The following is a 16,634-nucleotide window of genomic DNA, read 5'->3' on the forward strand; positions in this document are numbered from 1 at the left end:
ATTGACTCGTTGAGGAGGGTAAAATCTTGCTAAGAATTTGTTCACCACATCTTCCCAGGTTGTCAAGCTCTCCTTCGGGAAAGACTCCAGCCACTTGGCTGCCTTATCCTTGAGTGAGAATGGAAATAAGAGCAGTCTATATGCGTCAAGATGAACACCATTAGACTTCACTGTGTCACATATTCTCAGGAAGGTGGTTAGATGTTGATTGGGGTCTTCTTGGACACTTCCTCCGAACGAACAGTTGTTCTGAACAAGGGTGATGAGCTGTGGTTTTAGTTCAAAATTGTTGGCATGGATGGTTGGCTTTTGAATGCTACTTCCACAGTTTCCTAGGTTTGGATTGATGTAAGAGCCTAAAACTCTTCTATCCTCCCCAGCATGATTTGCTCGACCTCCTCCGCCATGGTTGTGAGCCTCTTCTTCATGATGGTTTTCCATATTTTCATCCATGTTTGGTTCAAAGTATTCCTCCTCTTCCTCAGCACCAACTACTCTCTTTCCTCTTGCTTCCCTCCTTAATCTAAGGAAGGTCCTCTCAGGTTCAGAATCAAAGGAAGTTGAAGCCCCGCTTCTTCTCCCTGTCATACAACCAACAAAGCACAAGCAAGGAAAGTAAATGCAGAAAGTATTCTGTTAGAATTACTGTTAGTGTGAGTGATGCAATATATCAAACAGTTAGTGGGTTAGTGAACTGAATTGTAAATAACAAAAAAAATGAAAAAGTAGGGGGAAGGGAAGAAATTAACTAAAACTGAAAGTAAATTACTCAAACAGAAAATTAAATCAAACAAAACAAAAATGCTCAATCTAGTTATCTTCTAATTTAATCATTGTTGATGCACAATCAATCCCCGGCAACGGCGCCATAAACTTGATGCACGGAAAACTTGTCTCATAACAAATTTCCTTCGGCAAGTGTACCGAATTTTTTGTCAAGTAAAAACTCACAATAGAGTGAGGTCAAATCCCACAGGGATTGATTGATCAAGCAACTTTAATTAGAGGAATGTTCTAGTTGAGCGAATCAGAATTTGGGTTGAGAATTACAGAAAATTAAATGGCGGGAAAGTAAATAACAGAAAAGTAAATGCTAGAAATAAAGAGCTGAATGTAGATGACGAAAAGTAAATTGGAGAATCTTAAATGGGAATGGGGTAATTGCTCATAAAAGTAAATGACAGAAAATAAAGAGAATGGGTAAGATCAGAAATGGGGAGTTCATTGGGCTCAGGAGATGTTGCATTCTCCGGATCAATTTCATTTTCATCTCTTCCTTAATCAATGCACTCATTGATCTCCTTGGCAATCTTAAGTGATCGAATTACAATTCCTTGTAATTCAATCTCTCAAATCTTGATCAATAGCCAATTCCTTGGTCAATTGCTCATGAGAAGAGATGAAGTATGGTAACTGATTATACCACATGCATTTCCCAAATCAAGTGTTGAGAGGATTATAGTCATATATCCATCCAAACCCAATTTGGTCCAGCATGAGAAAGCATTTCTAGCATGATCTCTTCATTCCTCTTTCAAGGTTCAGAAGAGATCCAAGTTTGAATAGCTTCTTTTCCAAGATAACTACCCAATTGGATGAAGATCGAAAGCTTTCAAGTAAAATCAAGAGAAAAGATAGAAGAGGAATAATGAAAACTAGTATTGATCCATCAAATTACAACAGAGCTCCCTAACCCAATGAAAGGGTTTTAGTTGTTCATAGCTCTGGAAAATGAAAACAAAGATGGAGAATACATGATGAAATTAGAAGTGCTGAGAAAGTAAAATACAGAGAGTAATTCTATGCCAAGAGGCTCCCTATAATTTCCAACTCCTCTTTTAATTCAAAGCTACTCCTATATATACTACTCTTCTGATCTTCTAGTTGGCTCTTCAAGTCTTGGGTATGCCTTTGGATTTTGAGTTTGAAGCAGTTATCTTCTTCATTGGGCTTAGTTTTACTTACAGAGAGAAAGTGTGAAGTGGGCAGAGACTTTAGCTCAGGACGTTAGTGGTGTTAACGTTTAAGTGGAAATGTGGGTTCGAGAACGTTAGTGACAATCACCTTTTTCACTAACATTCCTCACCAAAGTAAGAGCCACGTTAACTCCAATGTTAGTGGCACAAATGTTGTTACTAACGTTGCCTCTTTGTCCTTCGCACACGTTATTGGGACTTACCTTTCCCAATAACGTTGAGAAGTCTCCTCCTTCCTTATGTTAGAGTCCACGTTAACTTAGTTAACGTGGCTCCTTAACGTAGGCTTGCCAACCTTCGAGAACATTAGTGACACTTACCTTTGTCACTAACGTTCCAATGTGCCCCTAGCTCCCACGTTAGAGTCCACGTTAACTAGGTTAACGTGGCCTTTAACGTGGCTGTGCTAGCCATCTCCAACGTTAGTGACAAAGGTGAATCTCACTAACGTTGGCTCATCATCTCTCCTCCTCACGTTAGCTTCCACGTTAACTAAGTTAACGTGGGAGTTAACGTGGCTCATTGTGGCTTGTGTGGGCTTCTTCCGACGTTAGTGACAATGTTAGGTGTCACTAACGTTGGCTATCACCTTCCTTCTTCACGTTAGCTTCCACGTTAACTAGGTTAACGTGGGAGTTAACGTGGCTTATTGGGACTTGTGTGGGTTAATCCCAACGTTAGTGACAATGTTTGGTGTCACTAACTTTGTCGATCACCTACTTTCTTCACGTTAGCTTCCACGTTAACTAGGTTAACGTGGAAGTTAACGTGGCTTATTGTGACTTGGCCAACGTTAGTGACAAAGTTGAATGTCACTAACGTTGGCTTCCCCTTTACTTCTTAACGTTAGAGGCCACGTTAACTAAGTTAACGTGGCTCTAAACGTGGCCACTTATGAGCTTGGTCCAACGTTAGTGACAAAGGTAAGTGTCACTAACGTTGGCTCCATTTCCTTTCCTCCACGTTAGAGTTCACATTAACTTAGTTAACGTGACTCTTAATGTGGGCAATGATGGCTTCGAGAGCGTTATTGGCGATTACTTTTCTCATTAACTTTGCAAGTTACTCCCATTCCACATTAGGAGTTACGTTAGTTAGATTAACGTGGCTGCTAACGTGGTTCTTCCTTGCTTTCTTTGTCCTGAAATCAAGCAATAGAGTGCATCAAAGTTCTAGTCCAAGTCATGGGAAATACAACATCCAATTTGTCATTAAAATCATGTAAAATCCTCATGAAATCATGTAAAGTTCACAATGTATGCTTGAATCAAGATGTAAGTGAATATCTACCCAAAACTAGCTTATTTCCGAAGGAAATGCATGAAACTACCCTAAAAACAGTAAAGAAAAGGTCAGTGAAACTGGCCAAAATGCCCTGGCATCAATTGCTGGAGTTCTTCTGGGATCTTCAGAGTCCTCTCCAGGTACAGGTTCCTGGAGGTTGCTAACACCGGATACTTCAGCTCGCAGTATCGGTTTGCAAACTTAATGGGATTAGTAGCAGGGAGTAGCTGGTCAGCCTTCTCCTACGGGGTAAAGTGTATCTCCCGCCAGGAGTCATCATGCATGATGTCCAGGATGGACATGGAAGATTCTCCTCTTTTCCGTTTGCCAGTTGTGGCCTTTTCCTTTCCTTTTCTTTGGGTGTCAGACATCCTGAAAAACAGAAAACCAAGATATAATAAAAACAGAAAAACAAGTAGGCAAATCACAAAATAAGCATATAGTGGCAAAAGAGAAGTGGAGTAATGAAAATTAGTTAAGTAAATGTGCATTAAGGATTGAATAGGAGTTAAAAGTCCGAGAAGAAAAATTAACAATCCAAAATGTAGTAGAAATCATGTTAAGTAGGAAAAATTATCATCATGCCTTGGTTAGAAGGATAAAGAGAATAGTGAAAAACCAGAAGAGATGCTTTGAAAGCTTAGGTTGGTTAGGAATGAAAAAAGAGTTTAAATTAGTGAATTAGTAAAAAGTGGGTTAGAGTAAGTGGCGTGATGAGCATTTTCTAAGTTACAAGCATTCGCAATTAGAAGCTACAGTTAACTCATATCCAAACAAGGGAATCATGTTAATGATGAATCAGAAATTGGAAGCTAAATATCAAAAATGCAGATTATGAACCAGGAAATCAAAAAGAATAAGAAAACTTGCCTTGGTATTCATGAATTGGTTTGGTAAAAGCAGAGTAAAGCAGAGTTCAAAGTGCCAAAACCAAGACATGAATAGAAACAAAACAGTTTACAGAAAATTGGGCAGCATTCCGGCTAAAAGTGGATGTTCCCGGAAATTAAACAGTAAGCAGGACAGTTCATATGAAACAAAAATATAGCTGCAATTACATATAAGGAATATGAACATGGAAAAGCAGTGTAAAGAGCAGCAGGAAATAAGAAATTACAGCATATGAACAATACTAACAGTAACATCAGAATTGCAAAATTAAAAAAATAGGTAGCAAGAACAGCGCAATTAATCAGACCTAAATCCAATAACCACATCCTAGGCTACCTAACCACCTAGAATCTACTACAACATGCATATCTAACTAGCCTAAATATGAACATAAACAGAAAAATATGTAATTAACTAGGAACTGAAAGAAAGGTGGCGTTTGGCGGAACCTCGAAGGCGTATGAAAGAAGGTGGGGCAGAGAGATGGCTGGGGGATGGTGGTGGTGGCAGCTGACGCGGCAGTTGCGGGTGGCGCGGCGGCGGTAGGGGCTATTCGGAGGCAGGGGGTTTCGGGTAGAGTAATGGGGAGGGGAGAGAAAGGGGAGGGACGGGAAGGGGTGAGGGTGGTGGTGGGAGGCACGGCGGTGATGGCGGCGCAGTGGTGGTCGCAGCGGGGGTGGCAGTAGTGGTGGAGGGAAGAAGAGGAAAGAAGAAGAAGAGAGAGAGGGAAGGGGGAAGGTGGGTGACGTTGCGGTGGTAGACGGTGGAGCAGCGGCATAGGGGGGCACGGTGGCGAAGGGCAGAGAGGGAGGGAGGGGTTTGGTAGGGAGGAGGAAGAAGAAAGGGGTTGGGGGGCGCGATGGGGTAGGGTTCACGTCACAGGGGGTTAATAAATTTAAATCCACACGATCGCGTGGGGCACGCGGTCGCGTGGCTGAGGTGGAATGGGTAAATAATCAATGACACGATCACGCGAGGCAGGCGATCGCGTCACTGGAAAAAGTGCTAAACGCGCAATTCCAGCGTCGTTTCAACGCAACTCTCTGTCTCCTTTGGGATGTTGTGCAATCCATGCGACACGATCGCGTCGCTCATGCTGTCGCGTGGGATTGGTGTTGTGCAAGGGACGCAATCGCGTCATGGACGCGACCGCGTGGATCATTTTGTGCAAAATGTACAACAGCTGCACGATTCCAGCCTAACTTTCTGGGCGTTGGATCCTTACGTCGATTTCTAGGTCACGCGGCCGCGTGAATGACGCGGACGCATGGGGGTTGTTTTTCGCAACTGACGCGATCGCATGAGTGATGCGGTCGCGTCGCACGCCCTTTCTCTCTTTTTTTTATGCAGGTATGCAATTATGCAGTATGCAATGCGAATGAATAATATTCAGGTTCAATTGAAAAGGAAAACAAAAATAAATAACACGAAATAAAACTGAAAAAGAAACGACTATACTATGGTGGGTTGTCTCCCACCTAGCACTTTTAGTTAAAGTCCTTAAGTTGGACATTGGATGAGCTTCCTGTTATGGCGGCTTGCGCTTAAATTCGTCCAGAAATCTCCACCAATGTTTGGAATGCCAGTAGCCTCCGGGGTCCCAAACTAGGCATGTAAAGCTTCTGAGCAGCTTCAAACAGATTCTCAGGCTCCCGGGTGATGAATGTCAGAATAGATTCTAGGATCCCAAACTTTGCTTTTAAATCCGCCTCCGTCTTGATCTATATTTTTCCATCCGGGCGGTTTAAAAATTAGATTCTCACCACGATGACCAAACATTTTCCGAGATCCATTCGATTGATCACGATGCCAATCCGTGCACTTCGAGTAGAAGCGTGGAACCTTATTGAACCTTGTGCACCAGCTCTGAGTACGAGCCATTTCCCTCTTACTCTTAAAGCCGCAGAGAGCTCTAAGCTGGGCATCTGTTTCAAGCAAACCATATTCAAGTGTGAAAATAAAGCTAAAGGTTAAGGATTGTACCCATTTAAAGCTTGTATTGGGTGGTAATGGCCTTGGGGTCGGTGTTTCCAGTGGTTCTGTGAGTTTTACTCCCTTGTGCTCTTCGGTGAATTTCTTCACTTCCTTGCAGACTTCTTCAATTGCATCCATGTCCTGATCAAAGCCTTCTATGTCTTCCTCATCACTTAAGTCATAAACGGGAGGTTGAGAGAAATCTACCTCCGCATCATCTTCGTATTCACTTGGGGAAGATTCTTCGATCTCAGAGAATTCACTTGCTGATGCAAGTTCATTACTGGGAGAACTTGACTTGAGATTATCATCATCAAGGAAACTTGCTTCTTGGATTATTCCGTCTGGTTCTTCATAAGAGACTTGCTTTGGGAGTTGTGCACTATCCTCCTTAGCATCAATTGTGACGTTTTTGATAGAGTTCTCCATAACTCTGGATTCCCATGGAAGTTCAGCGTCTCCTAAGTCTTCAACCAACTCTTCTTCGTTTACAATGACAGCTTCCTCTACCTGTTCCAATACGAAGTCATGCCCTGTTCTGTCCACTAAAGTTTCTAGTGTCTCCTTCATGCTACGCTCTTCTTTAGATTTCCCACATGGGGATGTGGGAGGTCCTTGAATGTTCGAATGTCTAGAAGATAATTGACTTACAGCTTGCTCCAATTGATGAAGGGTTGTTTGAAGTTGATCTACTGTTTCCTTGAGGTGAACCTCTGATTCTCGGGGTGATGAAATTAGACGTGGTACATGGGGAAGTGGTGGTGTTTGGGAGTAATAGGATTGGGATTGGGATAAATGAGGATCATATGGTAGTGAATGGTGAAAAGGAGCTTGTGAGTGTGGTGGTTCGAAGTTATGTTGAGAGGATGGCCTATAAGCACAGGGTGGGGTTTGTTGGTAACTACAAGGTTGTCCACCATGTCTATTGGCTTGGTATGCATTGTAGAATGGTCTTTGTCCATGATATCTTGGAGGGTGTTGTTGCCTAAAGGGTTGATCAGATCCTCTTGGCTCCATCCATCTTTGATTGCTCTCACCTTGATGCATGTTCCTGTTATAACTTTTACTCCTTTCAACAACATTAGAACCAAACTCAAAGCGAGAGGAGTGAGAATTCATAGTAGCTAATGGAAGTAAAAGGAGAAAATAAAGACAAATAAACAAGTAAAAGAAAAATATTTACAATAACCAATAATAAGGCACACGATTGCAGATCCCCGGCAACGGCGCCATTTTGACGTTAGGATTTTTGCTAGTAAAGAATTTTATAAAAATAGTCGCGTTGTATATATAGTTTCTAAACCAACAGAAATCCCTTCGTACAAACGTTTTGGTTGTCACAAGTAACAAACCCTTTAAAAATTGATAATCAAAGTATTTAAACCTCGGGTCATCTTCTCAAGGAACTGCAGGGAACTATGTTCTTATTATTGGTTATGAAGATTGTAAATTGGGGTTTTGAAGATGAGGGACAAGTAATTTAAATTGCAATTAAAATAAGTAAAGGACTGTAAAATAAATAAATAACTGTAAAATAAACTTTTGGCAAGGTATGAGAAATTAGAAATCCTATCCTAGTTATCCTTATCAATGATGATGAAGATTGAATCTTTATTCCACTTAGTTAGCCTTTACTTAAAGTAAAGAAAGGTCAAGTGACTAATTATGTTGATCTTCAAATCCTAGTTAATCCCTAAGGAAAGATTGGGATTATTGAAGTTCAATTCAACTAGCAAAGATAACAATTATCAATCATGTTGAGTTTGATAACTCCTGAGTTACTGATTTCTTAACCAAGACCAAAGGGGAAAAGTAAATTTACTGGAATAAAATTGTCTTTAGATTGGAAGCAACAGTAATATAAATAAAAGAAAGCAATCATAAACTGAAATACCTCAAATAACATTAATTCAAAGAGTAATCTGTAACATAGAAGAATTCGTAAATTAAATTGAGAAGATAAATAAAAAGGAATGTTGAACCTGATAAAAAGAGATAATCCTGAAAACAAAAGAAATCCTAATTCTAAATCCTAAAAGAGAAAGGAGAGAACCTCTCCCTCAAAAACTACATCTAATTCATGAAAAAGCAACTAATTGGAGATTCTCCTCTTGAATGGATGCATTCTCCCACTTCATAACCTCTGATATGTGCCTTCTTGGCTTAGATTTGGGCTAAAAAGGGCTTCAGAAATCGCTGGGAGCGTTTTCTGCAATTTCTGGTGCGTGGCCTCTGTCACGCATCCGCGTGGGTCACGCGGTCGCGTCATTTGAAGTTTTCCTTGTCATGCGGTCGCTTCAGTCATGCGTCCGCGTCATATGCGTTTCGCTTAAGGCGCACGATCGCGTCAATGATGCGGTCCGTCACTATCATTTTGCGCTGGCATGCTGCCGCGTCGTTCATGGGATCGCGTCACTGCCAGTTTCTTCAAAAACTTCGTTTTATGCTTTCCTTCCAATTTTGTATGTTTCCTTTCCATCCTTTAAGTCATTCCTGCCTTAGAAGATCTGAAACTACTCAACACACGAATCACGGCATCGAATGGAAGTAAAGGGTAATTAAAATAATTATTTTTAAAGCATAGGAAACATGTTTTTCACATACATCACATAATAAGGAAGGGAAAGTAAAACCATGCAATTTATATGAATAAGTGAGTGAAGGATTGAATAAATCACTTAAATTAGGCACAAAGTATATCATAAAATATGGGTTTATCACTTAACTTTACATTCAGCAATTCCCCATTCCCATTTACATTCAAGTCATTTATGATTCTGCACTTTACAATCTGCCATTTATATTTCCGAACTATATTGCTTTTCTTTATATTCTAGTCATTTACATTTATGTTATTTATAATTCTGCACTTCACAATCCTATTGATCCGCTTGACAAATTCATCAATTGATTAAAACTGCTCGAATTTGCCAATCTCTGTGGATACGATCCCACTCCACTGTGGGTTATTTCTTGACGATAATTTTGGTGCGCTTGCCAAAAGAACTAATTCACCAATTTTTGAATGGGGTGTGAATTCTAGTCATCAAGTTTTATGACGCCGTTGCCGGGGATTGTCTTAAATTTGATAGTGATTAAATTGATTGGAGAGCTAGATTAAGTGATAAACTATTATTTTATGGTTTATATTGTGTTTAATTGCGTGGTTTTATCAAATCTTTACCCACTTATTCATTAAATTAACATGTATTTACAATTCCTTCCCAAAATTACTCCATGGTTGAAAACTCGCCTCCTAGAGATTTTTAATTATGTATTTTAATTCTGCTTTATTCCATTCGATGCCGTGATCTGTGTGTTAAGTGTTTCAGGCTTTATACGACTTGAATGACTTGGAGATTGGAAATGAGGCTTGCAAAAATGGAAGAAACACAAGAAATTGAGGAGATGACCAGCGAGAAGTGACGCGGACGCATGACTCACGCGACCGCGCGAAATAGAGGAAATTGTAGTGACGCGCTCACGTGCCTGACGCGAGCGCATGGATTGGAAACTGCACTAGTGACGCGAAGGCGTGGACGACGCGCACGCGTGGCAAGGCAAGACGCTGGATGACGCGAACGCGTGGATGACGCGATCGCGTGACGTGCGCGATCTGCAGAATTCACTGGGGGCGATTTTGGGCCCTGTTTTGACCCAGTTTTCAGCCCAGAAAAGCAGATTAGAGCCAGGGAACATGCAGAGACAAAAAAAAAAACAACATTCATTCCGCATAATTTTGAGTTTTAGATATGATTTTACTCCTCCTCTAGCTTTTTCTCTCTACACGTTCATAGTTCTTAGGATTTTGATTTTATTGCTTTTTGGATTGGGATATTGAGAAGAGTTATTACCTCCGTCAAGACTTCATCACTCTAGTTTGTTTCCTTACTTGTCACTTACTCTTTCATATCCTTATTTTATTCAGAGTTACTCTTGAACTATTTTTAGAATTTATTAATACAAGAACTATTTTTATTTTTATTGATCCCTTTGATTACTATTTATCATGTCTTTCTTTATTTTCCTTTCTTATTTCATGAATTTCACAATTATAATGAGCGAGTAGTTCCATAACTTGATTGGGAGTTGATTGAAAGGAGGACCTTGAGTTGGATGCTCAAGAGTAAAATTATAATTGGGATTAGCGTTGGGTCGCCATCTAATCACTAACACTAATCCTTCCCAAGGGAGAGGATTAGAACTTGTGAATAGAAACTGACTTCCAACTTGCTTGACTTTCCTTTATCCGGTAAAGGATAACTGAGCAGACAACCTTCAATTATCAATTGATCTTGAGAGAACTCCATCAAGGATAGGACTTCCAACTAATCTACTCCCGGTCAAGGTTTTTATTTAAATTACATAATTTCTCTGATTTAATTTCCTATCTACCAAACTCAAACCCTTTTGGAAAACATCTGATTAATAAAATAGCACATCTTTCTGCAACTCGTTAGGAGATGACCTGGGATTCATTTTCCAAGTATTTTAATTCTAATTTTGTGACAACCCTTTTAAATTGATAAGCAGAATTTTGGTTGGTTGAGAACTATACTTGCAACGCATCTCATATAATAATTTCTTAACTCGCCAATTTCTGCCACGTCAATTTTTGGCGCCGTTGCCGGGGAGTTGTAATAGAGTGCTAAGTTATTGATTGGAATTTATTTATTTGAATTTTATTTTATTTTTGCTACTATGAGCTGCATGTTTCTTCCGTTAAATGACGTGTTCACTTTCTGATCCAAGCTTGCCAGTATTTGATCCTGAGATTGAAAGAACTATTTCACGTATAAGGCAAGCTCGGCGTCGGTTAGTCCTCTCCGAGGGTGAATCTGAAACGTCACTTGAGGGAGAAACAAGCTCCCGTTCTACTGATTCGGTTGATTTACGTGCAGGTGACATGGCAGCACCTAGGAGAGTTACTATCCAGGAGGTGGGAGCCTCTGATTTCACATTACAACCGTTTCAAGCGTATCACCCAGCGGTGGCTACAGATTTTAAAATAAAGACTGCACTACACAACTTAATGCCTAAGTTTCATGGCTTACCTGCTCAAGAGCCTATCAAGCACCTCAGGGATTTCCAAGCAGCCTGTTCTACTATCAGGCGTGATGGTGCAGATGAAACTTCTATTTTGTTAAAAGCTTTCCCATTCTCTCTTGAGGGAAAGGCGAGAGAGTGGCACTACACTCAACCCACAGCAACTGTTTCTGACTGGGATACGCTTAGAAGAGAATTTTCGGAAAAATTCTTTCCAGTTGAAGTTACTGATAAACTGAGGAAAAACATTTCCATGATTGTTCAGGACGAGTCCGAGACTCTCTACGAATACTGGGAGCGCTTCAACAATCTTCTGGAAGCATACCCCCACCATATGATTGACAAGATAGTGTTGCTCGGCTACGTCACACAGGGCATGAGGCCCCAAGATAAGACCACATTGGAAAGTGCTAGCAATGGGTCTATGAAAAAGTATAAGACCACTGATGAGGCATGGCAATTGATCAGCGACTTGGCTGAATCTACTAGGAATCAGAGGCAGAAATAAAGCCAGGTAAAAGCTATTGCAGAAGTATCCTCTAGCAGAGAGACTTCTGCTCTAACTCAGAGTATCTGTGAAATGACCAACTTACTGAAGCAGATGCAGTTGAGTCAACAACAAGCTCAGCAAGCTTAGCCCTCTCCACCATAGCAAAGCCAACAGTTGGTTCCACAAAGAGTATGCGGGATCTGTGCTGATTATAGCCATTATACTGATGAATGTCCGCAGCTCCAGCAGGAAGACAACACTGTGGCAACCACTCATAACTTCTATGACCGTTCCAATCAAGGATACAATCAAGGTGGTAGCTACAACCATGGATGGCAGGACAATTCAAACCAAGGTTGGAGAGATAATTCTAACTAGGGCTGGAGGGACAACAATAACAGAGGAGGCAGAGACAATCAGGGAAATCAGAGGTGGAATAATAACAACAATAGGCAGCTGAACTAGAACCAGCCTTACAGAACAACTCACCTGAGGCAATTTCAAGGACCACAGCACAACCAACAGCAGACCTGTCAGATCACTTATCCCTCTTCATCTTCTAATGATGAGTTACTACAATCTATTGATCGGAGACAGCAGGCCATGGAAAACAATCTTACTTCTACTCTAAATGGTCTGAACTCTACCTTTCAAGCTCTTGTATCACAGATTGGATCACTAAATAACTCCAATAACCAGCCTTTGAGCTCCAGCGGAATCCCCTCTCAACCATTGCCCAATCCAAAAGGTGGCATCAATGCCATCACCCTAAGGTCCGGAATCACACTGCAAGAGAGGAATCAGGAGGAGCCAATCCCATCAGAACACACCTCAGCTGAAGAGGTGGTGGAACTAGAGGATGCTGAAGAGGAAGAGGTCATACAAGACATGGTTGAAGAAGAAGAAGCTCAACCACAGAAGGAAGCACCAAAGGAGGCAGACCCTGCAGGAAACGCCCTCCCTATTCCATTTCCACAAATTGCAAGGAAGCCCAGGAAGAAGATAGAACTTGATCCCAAAATGGTAGAAATATTCAAAAAGGTTGAGGTAACTTTTCCCCTTTTTGATGTTATTCAGCAGGTACCTAAATACGCAAAGTTTCTAAAAGATTTATGTATACAGGAAGACAAAATTAATGAATTAGAAACTATTCCTTTAGGTAGTTCTATATCTGCTTTAATGGGAGGTATACCTGAAAAGTGTAGTGATCCAGGTCCATGTATGGTTAATTGTACTATTGGTGGTGTGATATTTTCTGACTGCTGATGAGCGGATAATTTATACGCTTTTTGGCATTGTTTTTACATAGTTTTTAGTATAATTTAAGTAGTTTTTAGTATATTTTTATTAGTTTTTAAATAAAAATCACATTTCTGGACTTTACTATGAGTTTGTGTGTTTTTCTGTGATTTCAGGTATTTTTTGGCTGAAATTGAGGGACTTGAGCAAAAATCAGATTCAGAGGTTGAAGAAGGACTGCAGACGCTGTTGGATTCTGACCTCCCTGCACTCAAAGTGAATTTTCTGGAGCTACAGAACTCCAAATGGCGCGTTCTCAATTGCGTTGGAAAGTAGATATCCAGGGCTTTCCAGAAATATATAATAGTCCATACTTTGCCCGAATTTAGATGACACAAACTGGCGTTCAACGCCAGTTCCATGCTGCATTCTGGAGTTAAACGCTAGAAATAGGTTGCAAAGTGGAGTTAAACGCCAGAAACAGGTTACAAACTGGCGTTCAACTCCAAGAAAAGCATCTACATGTGTAAAGCTCAATGCTCAGCCCAAGCACACACCAAGTGGGCCCCAGAAGTGGATTTCTGCATCATTTACTCATTTCTGTAAACCCTAGTAACTAGTTTAGCATAAATAGGACTTTTTACTATTGTATTTACATCCTGAGTTTTATCTTCGGATCAATTTTAGTCTTGGTTACTCCGGTTCCCCTCTGGGGCCGAGACCAATGAACTCCATTATCACTTATGTATTTTCAATGGTAGAGTTTCTACACACCATAGATTAAGGTGTGGAGCTCTGCTGTTCCTCATGAATTAATACAAAGTACTATCATTTTTCAATTCAATTCAAGCTTATTCCAATTCTAAGATATTCATTCGCACTTCAATATGAATGTGATGATCGCAACATTCATCATCATTCCCAACCTATGAACGCGTGCCTGACAACCACTTCAGTTCTACCTTATATTGAATGAATATCTCTGGGATTTCTTAATCAGAGTCTTCGTGGTATAAGTTAGAATCCATGTACGGCCATTCTTGAGATCCGGAAAGTCTAAACCTTGTCTGTGGTATTCCGAGTAGGATCTGGGAAGGGATGGCTGCGACGAGCTTCAAACTCGCGAGTGTTGGGCGTAGTGACAGACACAAAAGGATCAACGGATCCTATTCCAGTATGATCGAGAACCGACAGATGATTAGTCATGCAGTGACAGCGAATTGGACCATTTTCACTGAGAGGACAGGATGTAGCCATTGACAACGGTGATGCCTAACATACAGCTTGCCATAGAAAGGAGTATGAATGATTAGATGAAGACAATAGGAAAGCAGAGGTTCAGGAGGAACGAATGCATCTCTATATGCTTATCTGAAATTCTCACCAATGAATTACATAAGTATCACTATCTTTATTTTATATTTTATTTATCTTTTACTTATTAAATTTCCATAATCAATTGAATCCGCCTGACTGAGATTTACAAGGTGACCATAGCTTGCTTCAAGCCGACAGTCTCCGTGGGATCGACCCTTACTCACGTAAAGTTTATTACTTGGACGACCCAGTGCACTTGCTGGTTAGTTGTGCGAAGTTGTGACAAAGAACTAAGATTATGAACGTGCGTATTGAGTTTTTAGCGCCGTTACCAAGGAATGGAACCATCACGATTTCCGCGCACCAAGTTTTTGGCGCCATTGCCGGGGATTGTTCGAGTTTGGACAACTGACGGTTCATCTTGTTGCTCAGATTAGGTAATTTTATTTTATTTTTAAGCTCTTTTATTTCTTACTTTCAAAAAAAAAATTTTTTTATTCTATGTTGTTCAGAATTTTTAAGAATGAATTCTAAAGTTTCATGAAGCACGTTGAAGCCTGGCTGGCTGTAAAGCCATGTCTAATTCATTTGGACCGAGGCTTCCACTTATCAGCATATGAAGTTGGATGAAGTATCAGCTGTTGTATGTCTAATTTGTATCTGCTAAAGCTTGGTTGGCCATTGGCCATGTCTAGTGTTTTGGACCGGAGCTTTCACTGAAAGCTTGGCTGGCTAGTGAGCCATGTCTAATTCCTGGACCGAAGCTTTAGACTAACATTGCAGATTCCTGAAATTCTTATAAAAAATTTTGAAATCCTTATTTTTCTTTTTCAAATTAATTTTCGAAAAATCCAAAAAAATTAATAAAATGATAAAAACCAAAAATTTTATGTTTCTTGTTTGAGTTTAGTGTCAGTTTTTAAGTTTGGTGTCAAATTGCATGTTGTTATTTTTCTTGCATTTTCGAAAATTCATGCATTGCATTCTTCATGATCTTCAAGTTGTTCTTGGTAAGTCTTCTTGTTTGATCTTTAAAATTTCTTGTTTTTCATATGCATTTTTAATTTGTTAGTGTCTAAAAAATTAAAAATGTTTAAGTTTGGTGTCTTGCATGTTTTTCTCTTCTTCAAAATTTTCAAAAATAAGTTCTTGGTGTTCATCTTGACATTCAAAGTGTTCTTGGTGTTCATCTTGACATTCATAGCGTTCTTGCATGCATCATGTGTTTTGATCCAAAATTTTCATGCATTGAGTCTTTTTGATGTTTTTCTCTTTCATCATTAAAAATTCAAAAATAAAAAAATATCTTTCCCTTTTTCACTCATAAATTTTCGAAAATTTGAGTTGACTTTTTCAAAACTTTTTAAAATTTAGTTGTTTCTTATTAGTCAAATCAAATTTTCAATTTAAAAATTCTATTTTTTTCAAATCTCTTTCAAAAATCAAATCTTTTTCATTTTTTCTTTCATATTTTCAAAAACTTTATGATTGATTTTCAAAATCTTTTTCTTATTTCTAATTCATATTTTCGAAATTAATGCTAACAATTAATGTGATTGATTCAAATTTTTTAAGTTTGTTACTTGCCTAGTAAGAAAGGTTCAATCTTTAAACTCTAGAATCATATCTTTTTAGTTTCTTGTTAGTCACGTAATCAACTTTAATTTTCAAAATCAAATCTTTTTAAATTTCTTTTTCAAATCTTTTTCAAAATAAATTTCAATCACATCTTTTTCAAAAGCAATTTCAAAATCTTTTCTAACTTCTTATCTTTTCAAAATTAATTTTCAAATCTTTTTCAACTAACCACTTAACTTTTTGATTGATTTTAAAAGTTTACTATTTCAATCATATCTTTTTCAAAACCACCTAACTAACTCTCTCTTTCTAATTTTTGAAAATCCCTTCCCTCCTTTTCAAAATTCCTCTTTAATTAACTAATTGTTTTAAACTTTAATTTAATTTAATTTAATTTTTCCTTTTTTTAAATTTTCAAATTTTCACTTTAATTTTAAATTAAAAATAAAAATATTTTTATTTTAATTTGTTTAATTTTCAAATTCTCTCATCTCTCATCCCCTTCTGATTATTTATTCATCTACTAACACCCCTCTTTCACCCAAGAATTCGAACTCATTCCTCTCCCTTGTGTTTGGATTCTTATCTTTTCCTTCCTCCATTATTCTCTTCTTATACTTACATAAGGAATCTCTATACTGTGACATAGAGGATTTCATATTTTCTGCTCTCTTCTTTTTCATATGAGTAGGAACAAGGATAAGAACATTCTTGTTGAAGCTAATCCTGAACCTGAAAGAACTCTAAAGAGGAAGCTAAGGGAAGCTAAAGTACAACTCTCTCGAAAAAATCTGACAAAAATTTTCGAAAAAGAAAGAGACATGGCCGAAAATAACAAC

The sequence above is a fragment of the Arachis hypogaea genome, chromosome 11 (genome assembly GCF_003086295.3).
Source record: "Arachis hypogaea cultivar Tifrunner chromosome 11, arahy.Tifrunner.gnm2.J5K5, whole genome shotgun sequence".
Lineage (NCBI taxonomy): Eukaryota > Viridiplantae > Streptophyta > Magnoliopsida > Fabales > Fabaceae > Arachis > Arachis hypogaea.